Source organism: Acomys russatus, chromosome 10 (assembly GCF_903995435.1).
Source record: "Acomys russatus chromosome 10, mAcoRus1.1, whole genome shotgun sequence".
Lineage (NCBI taxonomy): Eukaryota > Metazoa > Chordata > Mammalia > Rodentia > Muridae > Acomys > Acomys russatus.
The window spans coordinates 75089345-75103885 of record NC_067146.1 but is presented as its reverse complement, the minus strand read 5'-3'; the positions used below and the strand labels follow the sequence as shown (position 1 = coordinate 75103885).

The 14541-nt window shown below is 45.6% G+C and overlaps 1 pseudogene; it reads right to left on the bottom strand.

Annotated features, from left to right (window-relative positions):
- Window positions 1-14045: 14045 nt before the first annotated feature.
- Window positions 14046-14158, bottom strand: LOC127194954 (uncharacterized; annotated as a pseudogene).
- Between the last annotated feature and the right edge of the window lie 383 nt (window positions 14159-14541).

Genomic DNA, 14541 nt, shown 5'->3' with positions numbered 1-14541 from the left:
AACTCCCTTCCTTCACAATTCCCTGGCCTCCATAGCACAGCATCTCTCCCTCTACTTTGTTTCCGCGGCTTAAGCTATGAGGTTTCCCTGGACCCTGTCACTCTGAGGAGGCACTCACTGCTCAGTGTGGAGCTTACAGCCTGCCCATCCTGGGGCGAAGGACCCAGGATCGCTGTCCTTTTCCCTCTTTGGTAGCCCTTCCTATGTGTTCTTGCCTGATGCTCCTCCCCGTGGGCTTGAACACCAGCCACAGGCCTCCTTCATGCTGACTCTTGCTTTATGGAAACCATATCTCTCTCCTTCTGGAGCCCCAGATGAGTGCATCAAGGGCAGTTTGAGGGCGGGAGAGACACCCTTAGCTAAGGGCACATGCTGCTCCTGCAGAGGATCTGGGTTCTGGCAGCTCACAGCTGTCTGTAATTCCAGTTCCAGAGGACGTGACAATCTCTGTGAACATATATGAAGCCTAAACACTCATGCGCATACAATAAAAATAAATAAGTAAAAAACTTAAGAATCTGTTCATTCCTGTACTCTCCCTCGGTGATCCTTCAGCCATGGTAACTCTGACCCAACCCTGGGCCAAAGGCTCTCCGTTCAATGACAGCTCCAGAATTATGCTGGCTCAACACCCCACCTATCAAAAGTGCTACCTAGAAAGCCTTGCAGAAGATCCTAGAATGCTAATTTCTCTGAACAACAGAATAAAAGTATCTATCCCTACATGGTTAAATTTAAGTTAAAGTAAGAAATAACAAGAAAGGGCCTTGCATAGAAGCACTAAGCACAGGTCTTGACCCATGCCAAACTCTGCTAAATGCTTTTCCAGTGTTCAGAAGCCTACTAGTTTGGACTGAATAGACTGAGTATGAGCCCAGGGTAAAACAACCGAACTAATACCGAATCTATATGAGTTGACCTTCAAAGAGACAGATGGATAGCATCCAAAACTCCATGGATTTCTGATTCATCTCTCACAGGGGTAACCTGACACTACCAATCCCTCGTTCAGTATAATGACTGAAGGCTCCTCAAACGGAGAAAGAGCAGTCACTAATATAGGGAAAATTCCCTGCACTAGATCCCTTTGGGTCCTCCACGCAGAACAGACATTAAAGCTTGCAAAGAATGCCATGTGCAGACTGGCTCGGGTCTGTATTGGGCAGCTCTGTTGACTAGGATAAGGAAGATGTTCAGGAAGCTGGCCCTCATCTGCATCTGTGAGAGGATGTATTTGCAGCTCCCGTGTTTTTAATTCTGGGGCTGGATAAACTCTGGGACTTCATTTGTGTTCTCATTTGGTTTTTCTGTGATAGGACAAAATAGGTATGCTCTTTGCTGGGCCCCTTACATGACTTGATTTTTGTCGTCCTCTTCTAGACTGTCCCCAACTATCCCAGTGTTTTTATGCCTCCTAAAAACCCTATTGTTCAGGCATGCCCAGTTTAACACTTCTCTACTTCCAGATAAGATGCCCTCAAATTCATGAATCACAAATGTCCCGGTGTCGTTTCCGTTGTTGTGAGAAATAAAACCCGCTGACAAAAGGCAGCTTGTGTCAGGCAAGGATTCGTTCAGTTCGTAATTCAAGCTCACATAATTCAAGTTCATCATTAAGAAGTGAAGCCAAGGCAAGGACTAAATCAGCCAGCCATGCCGTATCCTCAGTCAAGGGCAGATAGAAACTAACACACTCGTGCTACCTGCTTTCTCACTCAGCTAGCTTTCTGCTCGTACAGTTCAGGGCCAAGCCTAGGGGATGGTGCTGCCCATACTGGTCTCAGTCAGCGAACAAGACAACCTGCGACAGATATGCCCACAGTGCCTACGTGCTTTACAACATGAGTAAGTGCAGGGTCTCTGACTAAAATCCCCATGATTCCTTTTTGTGAAGAAGGACTTGCTTTTGTAATAACGTCTAAGGTCACTTGACATGCTAAAGATTATAAACTTCTTCCATTCTTTTATCTTCTGGGTGTTTATTAACTGTACTTGTGTTCACCAAGAAAAAGAACCCATGTTTGGTTAAAGTTTCTTTACCAGTTTACCCAATGACCAAAGACTAAAATCACTCCTCCTGTGGTTGCTGTGGTGGTTGGCAACTGACTCCGCACAAAATTAAGCTTTAAATATTATCAAGCAAGCGCCTCCACTTGAGAACTTCATACACATTTATTTTCCAAAGTGTCAGATAGTCTTTCTTTGAAGACCAGTCAGTTCTCGTGTATCCAAGTTTAGTTAGCAAACTGAAAACCCCATACTTGAAAATCTCTCCTCAGACTCTATCTTAATTATTAGCTAATATCTGAGCAGTGGTTGGATGGCAAGTTCCGTCTTACCTGATGCAAATGATGGGGGCAGGGACCAAAGAGGCTGAAGAACTGAAAGTAGTGAAAGCCACTAATATATATAATTAATATTCCTTAATAATTATAATTTAAGAATATAATAACAACAAAAAAAGAAACCTTACCCTACAGAAGAAGAGGAGACGGTGTCAACTGGGACCAGGCCCAAGTCACTGCTTCCTTGGAGGCAATTTAACTGATACTAACTATTGAGATGAAAACTTGCATTTGAAAAATAACTGCAGAAGCTATGCTGAGGTGTGTGTTGGTTCCTGAGTTCAAGACTTAGTACATTAAACTAGGCGTCTCCACCCTCCATCCCCTCCTGGATCCAGAAAGAGTGACAACAGCATTCTTTGAATGGTAACAAGTGGGGAAATCTTAAGGTACATTTACTCATGTGACAAGCTTTCTCTTGAGTCTGTTGGGTCTGTTTTTCAGTAGCTAGTAGCTTGCATGTGGCCACCCTGAGTAAAATACAATTCACAGCTTCCTCTTGCCTCTGTCCTTTTCTTGCCCCTTCAGTATTGTGCAAAACTTTTGCATCCAAGTTACTAGAGACACAGGAGTAAGTGGTAAGCTCTCTGTAGGCTTCCTCTCCCAGGCACTTTCCCATGGTGATGTCTGTCATCCACGTACAGTTCCTTATATTGATCCATGCACCTCTCTGGAATGCACATGCCATATCTCCTCAGGAAGGTACCCACATAGCCAGAAGTGAATCTACTAGCCATGCTTGTTAGAAGCAGGGAGCCTGAGGTATGAAAATTATACATACGTGTGTGTGTGTGTGTGTGTGTGTGTGTGTGTGTGTGTGTGTGTGTGTGTGTGTGCTTTTAATCAAATCATATTGTCTTGGACTCCTATTCAAGTACATACTTGAAAGCTAGAAGAAGAAATTATGTGCCTCAATCAGAACTCAACTATCAGTTCTGAGCCAAAAAACAATTGCCTTTTACTCAGGGTGGGCATATGAAAGGAGCAAGGGTTTATGATTACAGTGTTTCTTCCTGAGGCCTTTGAAGGGAATGCTGCAGCTATAGAAGACCAAGGGCAGATGGGCATTTAAGTCAATATCCAGAAAAGAAGCCAACACGTTGCTCTGTGTTTAAAGCCCCAATGAAATAAACAGGTATCCAGAGCCCTCTTCATCTAAAGCCTAACTCCGCAGTCTTCATCTCAACTCTGCAGCAGTGTACTAAGCACCCACTAGGTACCACTGTGATAGGCCCTGAAGATGAGACTGAATGATGGTTAAATCTACAATCACCTAGGAAACAAACCCAGCATGTGTTACTTAGCAGGGCAGCCCTAGCAAACAGAACCAGTCAGAGAAAAAGTCACGCATCCACACACGAAATCGGAATAAAGGCACACAGGCTTGACCTCTGAGTAGGGCCAGAGCCCACCAAAGTTGTATGCAAACTATTAACAATTGCAGGAAGTGCAACAGTTGTGGTTTCAATCCCTCAGAAAAGAAGATGCAGGGCTGCCGTGATGGGAAGCTGCAATCCTACCAGGCAGCGACAGAGAGTGCATTGGTATGCACATTCAAAGTTATTAGCTTGGGTGGGCAGGCAGGAGTCCATTCAATAAGTATTGCTGGAACCATTTAGATCCTGAAGCTACAGACAGCTGGGCCCTTCACTGCCAGGAGCAAAGGGACAGGAGTTTATTTTCTGGCTTCAGAGAGCCGAGTCTCAATTCTTCAAGTTGCTGTCATTAGGCCTTGGTTTTGTTTTGTTGCTGTTTTGTGTGTGTTATGAGTTACCAGGCAAAATGTTTTGATACATTTATATGGATTCTTAGTTTTATAAGAAAAGGAACAACTTTGGCCATTTCAGGTTATAATGATGCAAAACCCACCTCTCAAATACTTGACCTTTTCTCTAGAAGCTACTCCACCAGTCAACAAATATGTTGACTGATACAATAAGGCCTCTCCTCTGCTATTTCCTTAGCAGTAAGACTACTTCAGGTTAGCCCACTCTACCTTTATACATTTATACATTTCAAAGTACACTTCAAAGTACACTTCAAAGTATTGAACAAAAAGAGTGATGTCTGAAAAGTCACCATGTGCTCAGAACCATTCACTCTCTCAGGGCTTTCTATTGTCAACACATGTACATTTTGAGGGGAAGGGGCGCAAGGCTTATGAAGCACCCACTGTGGGAGAGACCGGTAAAGAGCTGGGAGAAGCAGAACAAAAACGGGGAATAAACCAGTGAAAGATGGATTTCAGATAAAGCCGCAGAGAGGAGTAGTTCAAACCAGTAGCTTCCACTGACTGAGAAGGTTGTGTCCACAAAGAACACTTAGCAATAACTGGAGACACTTTTGATCATGGTGGCTGGGGAAGGGCATGCTATTGGTTAACGGTAGGCAAAGGCCAGGGCTGCAGACGAACAGCCAGCTATCCATAGCTACACCCACCCCAGCCAACATCTGTCAACTAAGACTTATCAGGGCAAGATGTCAGAAGTTGAGAAATCCTGACCTATGGTGGTAACAGAAGAAGAAGAATCCATGGCTCAGACTTGTAGTTCCAGAACTTGAACAGCCAAAGCAGGAAGGTTTCCTTAAGTTCAGGGTCAGCCTAGACCATATCGTGAGTTGTACTTTGGGCTGAGGAGTGAGATTCTTTCTCAGAGCAGGACATAGAGGGGAGAGGAGCAGAGCAGCCAGAAGGGGTATTAGCTACTTCTCTGTTTCTGTGTTAAGGCAGCAGAAGCAGAAGCAACTTATAAACAAGAGAGAGTTTATTTTGGCATACGGTTCCAGAGAAGGAGCTGTCCATAATGATGGGAGGTGTGTGGCAGCTCAAGAAGCTGAGAGGCTACATTTCCATACACACCAGCCCTGTCTACCACATGGACACTAGACCATTTCTGCAGACAGAGTTGTCTGTCCCACGAGAATGAGTAGATAACCCTCCAGTTCCAAGGAGAATGGCATCCCGGAAGTGTACTGTTGCACTACCCATCTTCCTGGCAGAAAAGACAGCAAAGTACACAGTATATAGGATGCACACAGCCATGTATGAGTTCACACGTGAGTACTCCACACATCCATGTGAATTGCAATAAAACCCTTGAAGAGGCAAGCTGCTGACTAGGTACATGGACCAGCTAGGCAGGACAAACATGGCATAGCTTCCAATAAAGGAAGTACCAGGACAGGGCCGGCAGGAGAGCCATTCTTAACTCTATGAGAGATGGTTAAACCTGGCAGTTGAATTTCACTTTTCCAGACAAGACAAACAGAATAGAGAAACTTGACACGGAAAGGCTTCATTCCCAACACTAACTGAAAAATAAAAATTTTATAGTATCCTGTGATTTTGTCTATAAATGCCAAACAGGCCTCACTGACTAGGGTCCTAGCTGAGGAGTTCAGCAAAGTGGCCCCAGAAAATATGTTGGTTTTTTTTTTTAATGGAGCCGTCTGTTCCAGTGTCCCCTGACATTCATGTAATCAAGATACTTGTAAATACTCAGCATTCCCCATCACCCTGGGACTGTCTACAACCTGTACTAACGTGGAGCCATCTGGAGAACAGAGGTCCCTCCTCTCCTTGACATGGGTCCCCACACATCCAAAGGAACCATCAGCGGACATCAGCTGGCTTTGGAAACACACAAGTTTCTGGCTCTCACATGGTCTGAAGGGATTCAAGATGACAGATGTGTCCACATGATCTATGACAGATATGGCTTCAGAAAATGCCAGTGTTAATATTTAATATGATTTGAATAACTGCCCTGTTTGTCTCACTTAGCCTGGCAGGCACCAGTGGGCCCCTGCCTGTCTCCCTGGGTGTTTGACAGGATGAAACTTATAGAAAATCCTCAGTCAGCAAGATGTTCAATAATGTAGACACAGGACTCAGGTCTGCTTTGAGAAATCACATTCAGCTGGTTACACATGACTTAGGGAGACCCCCAAAATACTGGGTACACAGAATGCATTTTGTGTGTGAGAGTTAAAAATATGGCAGAAATTTATCTATGAGGTTTAAAGCTTGTGTTAATAACAGGAAACAAATGATAAAACATTTAATGCAACCATAAAGAGTATTATTACATTATGACACTCACTTCCCAGTCCAGACCTCAAGGGCAGGGTTGAAGAGCCCTTTGTCTCCCAGGGCCACCTGCCTCCCACTGTCCCCTCCCACCAGTCCAGCTGGGCCACCACCTGCCTCCCACTGTCCCCTCCCACCAGTCCAGCTGGGTCACCACCTGCCTCCTACTGTCGCCCTCCCACCAGTTCAGCTAGGCAGAACTCAGGTCTTACAGTTGATCCTCTGTAACTCTTTTTTTTTTTTTTAAGATTTATTTATTTATTATGTATAGAGTGTTCTGCCTGCACACCAGATCTCATTACAGATGGCTGTGAGCCACCATGTGGTTGCTGGGAATTGAACTCAGGACCTTTGGAAGAGCAGCCAGTGCTCTTATCCTCTGAGCCATCTCTCCAGCCCCTCTGTAACTCTTGAGTCCTGAAATTCACACATTTCTCAAGGAATCCTCCCACGGGTCTACTCGAACTGTGTGCTCCCTTCCACTGGTCACAGTGACAATGGCCCTGGAAAGATATTCTAGAAAAGTATTTATCCCATGGATGGGAGAGGAAAGATCACCTGGAGCAGTTAAAGGCAACTAGACAGAAAGAAAAGTGTGTCAAATCTTCATTCTCCAGTGAGCACCTGTCCAAAATACCTCAGAGGCTTGGGGCAGGGGGAGCTAATGGCAGAACCTGTGGGAGTCATCCTCCAACCCCAAGAAAGGAGTACATGCCCAGGAGATGTGACCAAGCTCTGTGACTATTTTTTCCCAATCTTGTGTCACCCCCTGAATGACCAGAGTGTGACAAGCACAATCTAGAACCTATGGCCCCACTTGGGCGCCAGCACTCAGGGCTATCTATGCCTGAGAGCCAGCTCTGCCCCAGGTGCTGTGTTCCCGGCCCTGGCTGTAGCAAAGCTCAGTCTCCAACCCTTCCTCTTATAGCTTGAATGTGAAATGTTCCCCTCTCCAGCTCACGCACTTAAACAATTAATCCAGCTGGTGGTGCTGTGTGCAAAGGCTATAGAACCTTTGGGCTATGGTGCCTGGCTGGTAGATGTAGGTCACTGGGGGTGGGGGGTGGGGGCAAGTCTTTGAAGGCTGTACCCATCTCCGGTTCTGAACTAGCTCTCTGTGTTCTAATCCACTGTGGCATGCGGGCCACACCCCTGCTCTCTGCTCAGAATGGCTCCTGCCACCATGCCTTCTTTACCAGGATGGACTGTAATTCTCTGAACCCTGAGTCAAAACAAAACCTCAATCCTCTAAGTTGCTTCTGTCCCATATTTTGTCATTAAAAACAAACAACAACAAACGAAGGTTCCTAACACATCTGCCTTCCATTTGGATCATGTCATTTCAGGATTTGACATCACGCAATGCTCTGAGACAATCAAGAACAGATCCCGGACGACAGCACCACCTAGGCTGACCACAAAGGTCCAGTTGAAATACCTCGCCTGTGAAACGAATCACTTCAATTCAAAGGTCACATTTTGAGTATTTCCTTGGTTTCTGGCATTTTCCAGACTGAAGCAGGATGGGTGTGTCTCTCTGGGTGTGTATCTAAACGAAGCTCGTAGAAAATGCTCAGCCAGCAAAGATGTTCAACAATGCAAAAAAGATCCAGATGCTGGTGACAGACCAGAAGAGTCCTGTCCCCACCTGGCCTCCATTAGGCAAGGAAGTCAGACTCGAGGAACTGTGCCACAGGAACTTTGTGCAGGCAGCTCTGTGCATACCCTGGGCTGGATGCAGCCTACCAGCACCAGCTCTCACACCAGTGACTGCATCAGTCATAATGGAAATCTTTCCTATGGCACATGGGACAATTCTGAGACTCAGTCTCTTTGCTGGCAGCAGAAGTCACTTTGCTCTGACTGGGTGTGTATCTCTGCTGCATTCGCCGGACCAACAGAACCAACAGAATCTACAGATACACACACAAAGACATCCGTTATGAGGCGCACAGAACTGTGAATGCTGAGAGGTTTCACAGCCTACTGTTCGCAGGCTTGAGGCCCAGTAAGTCCAAACTCAGTGGCCAGAGATCTATGGTAGAAGACCCACTCCACGTCTGAAAACACGACAACTCTAACTGCTCGTGTCTGAGGTAAACAACGCCATCAGCAGAGCAGTTTGCCTGTCCCTCACCATTTTATTCTCTCTTGGGCCCTCAGTGGTTAGGACAGCACCCAGCTACAGGTCTTTGTCATGAGGTTTACCAAGCCAAAGGCTTTAGAAATCTTTTAGTGACAACCTCACAGACATACCCAGAAATGTCTTTTAGCCAGCCACGTGGATATCCCTCATTCCAATCACATTGACACTCAAAATTAGCCATCATTGTCTCAGTCTGAAATGGACCAAGAGGCTCTTTCACTGATACACACGGCCGTCCATTTAACTATTTTGTTTTAAATACATTAGTGCAATGATGTTCTTTGAAAGAGCTCATAGCTTCCAGGTTTGTGCTGTCACCGAAATAAGCTTGAACAGTACTGGGAAGAGGCCACCCATGGTGGGCGGTGCATGCTTTTAACCTCAGGACTCAGGAGACAGAAGCAGACAGATCGTTGTTGAGTTTGAGGCCCCAGCCTGGCCTATAGCAGCAGTTGCAGGCTAGATAGAGTTATGTAGTAAGAGCCTGTCTCAAATCAGAGAGAGAGAGAGAGAGAGAGAGGAGAGAGAGAGAGAGAGAAAGGGGGGCGGGGGAGAGAGAAAATTCCTGGCAATGAACATCTTCTCTCACGGGCCTCTGTTAGTAAAAGAACATACCAGATGCTCTCAGACTCCGGCTCTATCTGTCCTATGAGAGCTGCGGACAAGGACCCCAAGTACCCAGCTGCTTAGGGCCACTGCTCAATAGTTTCCCTGGGACACAGCTGACCTCCATGTGGAAGCAGCAGCTGTGATCTGAAAACAGATGTGCAGGTCTCTGGCTCGCCTGAGGAGCCTTGGTGAGGTGGAATGTGGCCCCTAGGGAAAGCAAGTCTGCTTTGGACAAAGGTTATAAGAGCACTTGGAAGAAAAAAAGAAAGTTCACTCAGGTAAATTAGACCTCACTGACTAAATCTGAGAGAAATCAATAGGCAACCAGCGGGCTCTGGTTATGTCCTCTGTTTGATTTAAAGTATTCTACCGTGAAATTCGGGTGGTCAGCAAGACCATTGAAAACACACCCACATGGGTTGTTCATTGGGTTCGTTGTAATTTTAGGTTTTCTGTAAAAATCTACCTCTGTGTCCTTTTGGAAACTAGCACTTTAGAAGCTGTTAACTGGGGGCAGTGAGGTGGCTCAGTCAGAAAAGCAATTGCTGTGCAAGCCTGGTGACCTGTGCTTGATCTCCAGAACCCACGGTAGAAGGAGAGCGCCAGGCCCTGAAAGCTGTCCTCTGACCTCTATGTGCATGCTGCCATGCCCGCACATGCACACGCACACACACACACTCCTAATCACAATTCTTAACTTAAAATAAATTAGAAACTATTCATTGATGATGAATTTTAATCTCCAAATCTCCATGACACTCGTTTCTGTTGACGCTCACTTATATTGGACTTTTCTATCTTATATTTATGGTTGCGAGCCTAGTCTTTAACGGCTGAGCCATCTCTCCAGCCCGGGCTTTTCTATCTTAACAAATCTAAGGGCACACAGACTGGAGAGAAAGCCTGTTTCTGAATGTAACGGAGTGACTGGGTGAACACAAGTAAAATGATGGTGCCATCTTCAGGAAACAGAAAGCCTTTCTTGATAAAGCACCACACCTGGTGTGTGTGGTAGGGCCAGGTCACCCAAAAATGTCGCTGGGTCTGAAGGCAAGTGTTTCCTTTGAGTGACAATAAGAGGAGGTGAGGCAAAGGTCAAGCAGGAGGAAGCTCTCTGCAGTAAACTGTAATCAAATCCTTTGATAACCGCAGGCGTGCTGAGGATTCAGTGTCGCTGAAGCCAGAGAGGATGTGACTTCATCGCTTTTCCTCCAGATGGCTATCAGAGAGGGAAATGTTTAAAGGAGGAACCAGTGCTGTGTGCACCGCACAGGAGCAGCCCTTTCCAGGCCCTTCTCTGGGCTCTTAAAGCTCACTGAATTTCACATAGTTCAGGACCGTGGCTACCGGGCTAGTAGGACTTTGTGCCGATGAGCCTGGGTTCACCCAGGAGAGACATGTATGCATTTGGACAGGAGCCCTGGGAGACCCCCAGTGCACAATGCCACGGTCTAGAGCTGGAGTTTGTGTGACGACGCCCCCCCCCCCCCGCCAGGAGCTCATGTGTTGGGATAGGGTCATATTATGAACTGTTAAAAGGGTAGTTACCTATCCTGGTTGTTTTAACTCCATCAGAAGCTGATGCAGGAGGAGTTCACAGCCAGACTGCTCTACCAAGTGAGACCCTGCCTCACAAAACCAAACCAAACCTACCAAAGAACATCATCATCAACATCATCATCATCATCAATGTTTTAAAACCTCACTAAAGACTCAGAAAATTCTGAATTTGAACCTGGTGTTTCAAGCCATTTTCAAGGTCTACCTGTCACTGTCAAGGTAGCAGACTAGAATACATTTTACCCACGTTTTCTGTTTATTTTCTTCATTTATAACTTTTAAATATTTTCACACAATTGTGCTTTTTTCCTGGGCCCAGAAAAGCAGCAGGATCAGGAAGCTGATTCTTCCAGATTTAAAGGACATAATCAGATACACAAAGCTTTATGCACAAAGATGATATTTAAAGTGTATTTTCTAAAATCCCCCCCACCCCACCCCTCATCACTGTTAACCCTGAATCCCTCCACTCGGTGTATCCCCAGACCTTGCTACTCACACACAGTAAGAGCCCATAAGGTAGATGAGGTCATGGTAGTGCTTATAACCTGGGGTCAGCTCTCCCCCAAACACAGCTCTAAGATCCAAGCAGGCACGCTATTGGCCATCTTTCTTGCTGGCTGTAGCTCTCTACCTCATCCTTTACTGAGACTGTAGCAAGATTTCCAACTCCTCCCCTGACTCAAAATCAAGGCAAGGCCTCCTGTCACTCACAGATCCATTAAAACCCAGGGTGTCCAGTTCCTGGTACAGAGCGATGTCCTTGGTGCAGCCTCGTGGTGAGCTCAGCCCTGATGCCCTGGATCCCACATCTTCATTTTAGCCCACAGCTATTTCCCGAAGCTGGACTCTCATTTACATTTTAAGATATTCTTCAGACAGAAGCCTTTCCATACTATCTATTCTATCATATTGCCAGAAGCAAAAAACTTCTATGATAGGATTCTTTTCTCAAAGGAAAAATTTCTGGGTTAAAGCTGAAACACATGAAGCATTTAGAAGCTGTCACTCCTTATCCACAACAAAACAAAAGCCTGAGCAAATTCAAATGCAGTGACTTTCTGAGATCCGTGACAGAATTAAAGTCTTGCTGGGGAAACCACCCCCTCAAACAAAGCAGAGCTGTTTTATTACTGACCTACACATCTCTCAATCCAATCAAGTTCGCAATAATAATTAGATGTCACACTCACACACACACAGACACACACACACAAAGAGAAACACACAGCGACACACACAGAGAAACCCCCACACACAAAGAGACACACATACAAAGACACACACACACACACAAAGAGAAACACACACAGAGACAGAGAGAGAGAGAAAGAGAGACACACACACAGCTCCACACAGCTCCACATATAATGGCTGAAGGTGAGACAGCCGACATTCAGTCTTGGGAAAGCCCAAGTCAATTGGCAAAATACAAGGACACTGAAGGAATTTGACACATCTGGCATCTCAGGCTACAGGATACTCAGTGTGGGACTTTAAAAATAAGCAAGTGAAACTGAGGCCACGAGGTAGCTCTCTACATGCCAATTAGTTGGGCCACGGATGTGATGGGTTAGCATACAGAATTTCCTTCCCAACCTAGAACTTTCCAAACTAAATCATAAGGGGAACCTTGCAGAAAGTAGCGAGACAGGCAGGCAAGGGAGGGAAAGGAGGCTAAGTGATGGGGGCTGCCTGCCCGGGCGACTTCCTTCAGAACCCGCATGTCGGAAGTGGCTGGCGGGTGTAGGTTGTCTTATCTAAGGCTAGCCCATGCTGAGTGATTTCACAGACTATTTTAAACGGTCAGGTTCCAAATAGCTGAAAACACACACACTCCACTGGGCTACAGATGTAAAGCAATAGATGTATAAGACTTTGAACTTGGTGTCACTGGGTTGTTTTGTTTTTTGTTTTTTGTTTTTAATCACTCTAACCTGCTATGAAGAAGTAAACAATCCTTATGCCAAAATACAAACATCACCTTTTGCTCACTCATGCAATAAATGCAGCCCAGTTTCTAGTCAGATTAACAAGACTGAACCCTAAGGTCTGTGCTATGGTATGGACACCCATGTCTCCTCAAATCCATAGTGGAATTTAATTACACTGGTGTTTAATTAATTGGTGTTAGGAGTTGGGCGCCTTGGGGGTGAGGAGGCCACGAGGGTGGAGACGTCATGAATGAGATAGTGCCCTACAGAAGAGAAAGCGTTCTCCCTCTTCCTTGTAAGGATACACAGAAAATGCCACTGAAGGGGAACAGGCCCTCATCCAAAATGGAGCCCACTGATCATGGGATGCCCAGCTGCCAAAACTGTGAGCAACAAACTTCACTTATAAATTACCCAGACCAACAATCATGTCGTAAGAAGAGTGAAGATGCCTTGATGGAGTCAGGAGACGGATGGGACAAAGCTGAGGAAAGAACTGGTGAGCCTGAGGGTCCGAGGGTAAGTGAATAAAAACTTCCCAAACCAACATAAAAGGAGGTGGGGGGGGGAGAATAAAAAAACAAAACAACAAAAACAGAACAAGGTAGTCAAGAGCTGTGAGATAGTGTTCAGTGGTGAAAGGAAAGGAAGTGATCAGTTTACGCTATGAATGAGCTCTGTGCGTGTGTTTCCTTATGTTTATGTGTATGTATATGTGTACACATGTGTATGTGAGTCTATACATATGTGTGTATGTTTGTGTGCATATATGTGTATGTATGTTTATATGCACACGTGCATGTGTATGAAAGTGTGTGTGCATGTGTGGGAGTGTGTGTGTGTGTATGTGGGAGTGTGTGAAGGGTTCCTACAGGTCTGTTATGAGAAGGAAGTACATTCTAAGTTAAGCACAAGAGATGCTGGTCCCCTCCTATATCTTGCCTCTCCTGACGATCTGTCACCTCCTCCGGCCATGTTTGGTGTCATCCTGACTTCAGAAGCCTGAAGCACTATATTTGAAATGGATAGCCTTCTCCATCGCTGTATCTGTTTTCTCCACAGAGACCTGAGTTCCTCCAGGAGAGAGAGGTCATACTTAAGTCACTCTTCTCCTCCTAACTCAGAGGAAGCAACAGGATAAATGCTCATTAAATGTTGAATGACTGAATGAAAGAACTGCTGCCCCTTTTTGCAGGTGTGTGTTTGTGGTGCTAAGGATGGACCTAGGGGCTCAGGCACACTAGGTAAGCATTCTACCACTGAGGGAAAGAAAAAGAGATGTGGGGGAGGGAGATGGAGTCATGTTTCATTGTCCAAGCTAGCCTCGAACTCCCTCACTAACCCAGGCTGGTCGTGAACTTACGATCTTCCTGTCAGCCTCCTTCATGAATTTGCGTGTCATCCTTGCACAGGGGCCATGCTAATCTTCTCTGTATCATTCCAATTTTAGTATATGTGCTGTCGAAGTGAGCACAGCCTGTCAGCCTCCTAAGTAGTCAGAATTACAGCAATATACCACCAGGTCCAACTAACTGCCGGCTTTTACATGATGTCTTTTCCTTGAATCTAAGACAACTGGCCAAAGAGCATTACTTTCACCAGAAAAGGCTATATTTTATGGAAAAATAAAATCAATAAGATAAGGTACTCAAGGGCAGCAAGGCTGACAGCATGTGATGAGAGATACGCAAGGACAGAGATGGGGCCAGGCACATCCATGAGCAGAGCAGTTGAGCCCAGTGAAAAGTGGGTCAGCAGGAGAAAAGATAGTTGACAATGTGTCACTTTGGCCACAAAGGTGTTACAGTATGTAATTTTAAAACCCAGGATCTGAGCTGGAAATGGTGCTGTAATCCT